Source organism: Microtus oregoni, unplaced genomic scaffold (genome assembly GCF_018167655.1).
Source record: "Microtus oregoni isolate MIOR12 unplaced genomic scaffold, Mior012 000176F_ref0000478, whole genome shotgun sequence".
Taxonomy (NCBI): domain Eukaryota; kingdom Metazoa; phylum Chordata; class Mammalia; order Rodentia; family Cricetidae; genus Microtus; species Microtus oregoni.
Window position 1 is genome coordinate 533,018 of NW_024544833.1, and position 6,774 is coordinate 539,791.

General features: G+C 43.7%; 1 non-coding gene across 1 annotated transcript; it reads left to right on the forward strand.

The window, feature by feature from the left end:
• The first annotated feature begins 403 nt into the window (after positions 1-403).
• Positions 404-507, forward strand: LOC121445343. The gene has a single exon (XR_005973917.1). It is a non-coding gene; the product is annotated as a U6 spliceosomal RNA (small nuclear RNA).
• The last annotated feature ends 6,267 nt before the right edge of the window (positions 508-6,774 follow it).

Consider the following 6,774-nt stretch of genomic DNA (forward strand, 5'->3'; position numbering starts at 1 on the left):
CCGCACTGCGATGCCAGAAGCCCCCTGGAGAATACCGTGCGATCTGATGACAGGCTTAGGTGGAGGAGGCCATCAGTGACCCCAGAGAGAACGCACCCCCGAGCGACCTCCACCCACACTAAGCTTGCTCTCCAGATGACGGACATCCACTCACTCTTGTCCCCACTGCCACCACGGCATTATGAACGCATTCCCCAGCTACCACTGAGCCAAGATGGCCACCGTGCTCTTGATGTGGCATTCCAGGCAGCAGCTGACGGATTTTTATGTCATTGATTGGCAGTCTTACACGATTTATCACAAACATTGTAAAAGGAAAGACGGTCTGTCCCCAGACTGGATTCAGTTTTCATTGTGGCTCAGGTCCTTTTGGTCATAACGGAACCTTAAAAACACAGTGCTGGTGCTCGCTTAGGCAGCACATATACTAAAATTGGAACGATACAGAGATTAGCATGGCCCCTGCGCAAGGATGACACGCAAATTCGTGAAGCGTTCCATATTTTTAAAAATAAATAAATAAAAATTAAAAAAAAAAAAACAAAACAGTGCTGGTTTCTCCTAACATCAAAAGTCTGCAAGGTCAGAGGGCCAGCCCCTTGTCTGTAGAAAAAGAAAATCTCTACAAAGATACCTTTTTAAAATAAAATTTGGGTTGAGGAGACGGCTCAGTGGAGCAAGAGTGAAGACCCCAGCACCCACATACATGCTAGGCGAGAGGGGAAACAGGAGACCCCAGGATCAGGCTGGGGAGCTAGATTAGCTGAATGGCAAGCTCTGGATTCAACTGAAGGACCTTGCCTCAATACATAAGGTAACAGTGATCTAGGAAGATACTCGATGTCAACCTTGGGTTTATACATATTCACACAGGTACACATACATGTGCACAGGTATATGCACCCACACACAATGAATATGAACACACACATACACACCCAAATAAATAAAATCTGTATGGGATAATGGTTCATGATTATATTTCCAGATTCAGGAAGCTCAAGACTGTTATAGGCTGAGCTAGGACAACCTGGGCTACATAGTGATACCCTGTCTTTAAAACAACCTAACTAAATAAATGAGTAAATAAAATTTAGGTCCAGGGGTTTATCTCAGTGGTAGAATGTGTGCTTAGTATGCACTAGGGCTTTCATTTACTATCCAACACCAAAAAAGTTCAAATAAAAAATAGTATTTAGGGACAGGCAGTGGTGGCACATACCTTTAGTCCTAGCACTCAGGAGGCAGAGGAAGGCAGATCTCTGTGAGTTTGAGATAAGCCTGGTCTGCAGAGAGAGTTCCAGGACAGCCAGGGTTACACAGAGAAACCATGTCTTGAAAAACCAAACTAATTAATGATTAAAATAATAGTAATAAATATTTGGCACTTTTGAAGCATGGAGAACAAAACATTTACTGGTGCACATTCTCACTGCTCGCACACTTCTTTCTTATCAGTACTAGACGACAATTATGACATCACATTAGTGACAATAAACAGTTAGAAATGCTAAGCTTGCCGGGTATGCTGGCACACACCTTTAGTCCCAGCACTCAAGAGGCAGAAGCAGGTGGCTCTCTGAGTTCAAAGCCAGCCTGATCTATAGAGCAAGTTCCAGGACTACACAGAGAAACCCAACTCAAAAAAAGGAAGGAAGGAAGGAAGGAAGGAAGGAGAGAGAGAGAGAATTAAATTTGAGAGCACAGTGAGAGCTGACGGCTTTGGTCCCTGTGCTTTCTAATTGCCATACTTAGTAATTATTCCCAATTTTCACAGGTTTCTCTCGAAAATGCAAGTGCATTAAGTGAAAAATACAGGAGGCCAGTGTTTTGGGTGGGCTTCTGGGCCACATCCCAACAGATTAGACAAGTTGACCTTGCCTTTGTTCTCACGTGCCAAAAGATGAACCCCAAGTAACCTGATGTTAGCCGACTGGTTGTCTCCCCAACGTTCTGTCTCTGGTCACCTTCAGAGTCTGTTGCCACTTTCTGTGGCCTCTAAAGCAGACCCCGGTAACTTGGCTCATTGGGATGCTTGTTTCATTCTTTGGGATGAAGTACTGCCCATCTAGTTTAAAAAAAAAAGGCAACTGAGATTAAAGGAAACTGCTTTAACTGTGTCCTTTAATGGATCATATATATTCTTTTACAAATTTTACCAAAAAGAAGAGGATAAAGAGCCAAGCATGATGGGAAAAGTTAAAAAAAAATTAAAAAGACTAAACATAGTTCATTGGTAGAACACATGGTTCATGACTGAAGGAAAAGGAGGAGGAAGTGAAGGAGGGGGAAAGAAGGAAAGGAGGGAGAAGAGGACGAGACACTACAACATGCTCTGTTTGTTTGGTCATTTGCAGCAGGGTTTCCCTATGTGCCCCTGGCTGGCCTGGTACTCACTATGTAGCCCGGGCTTGGCTCCAGGTTACAGCAATCCTTCTACCGCAGCCTCCCAAGTGCTGGCCTGAGCCACCACACCCACCTGTGGTTTATCTCTTTCAGCTGATTAACACACTTTGGCATTCTTTTCGGCTGTACCCTACCCACTCATTCACATGGGTTTCTAACACATGTATGTGTCCTTACCAATGGCAGGGTATCTTTTAAAGAATCCAGTGGGCCCCTGGAGCCACTTGAAATACTGCTTATCAGTAAGAGGGAGTCTAATGGCCACTCCACCCTGAAAGCCTCTGATTGCTTCTAATCAGTGTTTCACCCTTTCGCTCAAAATGCAGCAGTTGCAACTTCATCTGGCAAACGCCACTGCAAGGCGGAACATCTGTGGGACTGGGGTGGGGAGGAGGGGACACAGGATGAGGAATAAATGTTGCAATGCACCAGGGTGAAGATTATTTGCAGTAAGTCCTAGCTGGCTGTCACATGCTGGGGCTAAGGGTCATCGCTCTGCCTATCAATGCAGCATCGCTCCTTGCAGAGGCTTCAGATTAATGGTGTTGCCCCAAACATTCCTTTATTATAATCATGGTTGGCATATTCATACACCTGCTGAGTCCACTGGGACATTGTGTCTTCCTCCAAGACGCCTGGACACTGTGTGTGTGTGTGTGTGTGTGTGTGTTTGCATGTGTGCTTGTTCAGTTGTGTGCAGGTGCATGTGTGTGCCCGTGTCTGTGGAGACCAATCTCAGTTGTTATTCTTCAGGTGACATTTGTCATGTAGATATTTATTTTTGTTGTTGTTTGAAGACAGGAACTCTCACGGACCTGGAACTCACCCAGAAGCAGTTCAGATGGGCAGCAAATCCCAGGGTCTCCCTATCTCACCCTTTCCAGTGCTCTTGTATAGTCAAGAGCCATCACGCTCAGCTTTATTGTGTAGATTCTGGGAAAGTTGGACTCACGTCCTCAGGCTTGGACTGCAAGTACCTTACCAGCTGAGCTACCACCCCAGCTCAACAAACATGTTTTAAAAGTTATCCAAGTTATCAACATGTAGAAAAATGAAAATAGACCCATATCTATCACCATGCACAAAACTCAAGTCCAAATGAATCTAAGACCTCAACATAAAGCCAGCCACACTGAACCTTATAGAAGATAAAGTGGGAAGTACACTTGAACGCATTGGCACCAGGGAGACCACTTCCTAAATAGAACCCCAGCGGCATAGACACTGAGAGAAACAATTAATAAATGGGACCTCCTGAAACTGAAAAGCTTCTATAAAGCAAAGGACACAGTCAACAAGACAAAACGACAGCCCACAGAATAGGAAAAGATCTTCACTAATCCCACATCAGACAGAGATTGATCTCCAAAATATACAAAGAACTCAAGAAATTGGACACCAAAAGATCACATAATCCAATAAAAAAATGGAGTACAGACCTAAACAGAGAACTCTCAACAGAGGAATCTAAAATGGCTGAAAGACACTTAAGGAAATGTTCAACATCCTTAATCATCAGAGAAATGCAAATCAAAACAATTCTGAGATTCCATCTTATACCTGTTAGAATGGCCAAGACCAAAAACACTGATGACAACTTATGCTGGAGGGATTGTAGAAAAAAGGGAACGCTTTTGCATTGCTGGTGGGAATGCAAGCTGGTACAACCCCTTTGGATGTCAGTGTGGCAATTTCTCAGAAAATTAGGAAACAACCTTCCTCAAGACCCAATAATACCACTTTTAGGTATATATCCAGAGGATGCTCAATCGTCCACAAGTACATGTTCTCAACTATGTTCATAGCAACTTTGTTTGTCATAGCCAGAACCTGGAAACAACCTAAATGCCCCTCAATTGAAGAATAGATAAAAAAATGTGATACGTTTATACAATGGAGTACTACACAGCAGAAAAAAAAATAGTGACAGCTTGAATTTTGCAGGAAAATGGATGGAGCTAGAAAACATTATTTTGAGTGAGGTAACTCAGACACAGAAAGACAATTATCACATGTACTCAATCATAAGTGGTTTTTAAACATAAAGCAAAGAAAGCCAGCCTACAAGCCACAATCCCAGAGAATTTAGACAACAATGCAAACACTAAGAGAGACTTACATAGATATAATCTACATGGGAAGTAGAAAGTATAAAAAGACAAGATCTCCTAGTAAATTGGGAGCATGGGGACCTTGGGGGAGGGTTGAAGAGGGGTGGGGAGAGGCATGAATGGGAGCAGAGAAAAGTGTAGAGCTCAATAAATATCATGGGTTCTGAGGGATAAAATAAAAAAATAAAAAAAGTTTGGTTTACAACACCCAGGTCAGGTTGCTCACAACTGTTTATAACTCCAGCTCCAGGAGATCACTAGCCTCTTTGGGAACTCCATACTCATACCCACACACTAAAAAAAGAAAAAAATCTTTGAAATTTCTGGCAAGTATGTGCAAAGAATCAGGTAAGATTAATTTTAACAATGTATCATATTAGACCCAGCACATGTAAAGTAATAAAGATTTAATGTGCACTCAATTAAAAAGGAGATATTTTATGTTTGAGTGTGAGAAGGACAGAGTCTTTTTTTTTTTTTTTTCGTGACAGGGTTTATCTGTAGCTTTTTAGTCTGTCCTGGAACTAGCTCTTGTAGATTAGGTTGGCCTCAAACTCAGAGATCCACCTGCCTCTGCCTCCCGAGTGCTGGGATTAAAGACATGTGCCACCACCTCCCGGCTAGGACAGAGTCTTCTTACATTGCCTAGACTGTCCTCAAACTCATAATCCTCTTGCCTCAGGCTTCTGGAAACTAGGATTGCAGGCATGCATCACCATGGATATAAAATGATATTTTGCATCCTTTGCGACACACTTTGTTTCATTTCTGCACTATGACTCAGTTTGGACTGGTCGCATTTCAAGTGCTCAGCAGCCTCATGAGACAGGGGGCTACCACAGTGAACCAAAAGATCTAGATTTCTTGGCTGAAATCAGCTTGCTGTTGCTCCCAGCATGCATCTAGGCAGCCCGGGTCTGCAGTGCTCCAACACAGCAATTCTCTTGCCTGATTCAGTTGTCGTTATTGCATGCCTGCTCCTGGGCTCAGATAATTGTGCAGGATTAATCATCATTGGCTTTCACAGTGCACGTAGCAGAAGCACACCGGTTGCCAAATTACAATTACAGCATTCTTTCTTTGATGGAGTCAGAGCTGATGTCTTTGTGTTTCCTTTATGGCAGAAATGAAATTAAAGCCACACATGCAGGGCTCACAGAAAGCCCACAGCTCCATCAGCAGATTGGTCAGGCTTGGAGAGAAGGTTATTAGGCTGGTTCTATATGAAGGCCAAAAAGCATTAGGAAAATAGATAAAGCCAGAGTGCTGAGTGCTCGGGGCACTTCAGCTCTGCCTCCCAGAGGTAATGCATGCATTTCTCTAAAGCTGTCTACATTCTCTTCCTTTGCCGTACCCAGGTAAATGGTTGTATAAGACATACTGAAGAGGGTGGGAAAAATACATACACGCATGTGCACGCACACACACACACATATGCACATACACGGGTCAAAAACTGGGCTCTGTGCGAGAGATCAGGCCTTCAAGATCATTCTCAGCTACATAGTAAGCTCTAGCTTGAGCTACTATGAAACCAAGACAGGAGACACACTGTTGTTAAGGAGACACACTGTTATACTTAGTTATTAAGTCTCCATACCTTATAAGTTTCTGTTTCCCAAGCCTAATGGATCCTGCAAACCATGTCTTTCAGCCTACACTAAACTTGGGACCCCCATGATGTATGCTCGCCCCTTTGCCTTGCTAAACTCCTACACCTATGACATGACTGCCCTTTTACCTTGTGAAAATGTGTCTTCCCTGATACCGTAATGACTCCCCTTCCACCTGGTGTATTCTTCTTTGTTTTTGTTTTGTTTTGTGTTTTTCTTGAGACAAGGTTTATCTGTGAAACAGTCCTGGGTGTCCTGGCACTTGCTTTGTAAACCAGGCTGGCCTCGAATTCAGAGCTCTGCCTGCCTCTGTCTCCCAAGGGCTGGATTAAAGGCGTGGGCCACCACCTCCAGGCCCCACCTGGTATATTCTTGAGCATCTGCCCAGCAGGCAGCAGCCTTGAGCCCTGAGTTGCCCAGGGCTCTCTGTCCAGGTGCTGACAGCCAATTATTTCCATGCCTGTTTTCTAGCCCTAACCCTTCCCCATAAAAGGGACCTCAAAAGCTAGTAAGTGGTTACTCTCTGAAATGCTGACTTTGGGAGAGGCAGCCAGCTGGCTAGTTCTAAATACAGCTTGCTTTAATCAGACAGTGGTGGGAATGGTTTTTTTCTCATGTCTAATACTGCATGAGGACCTATCTCA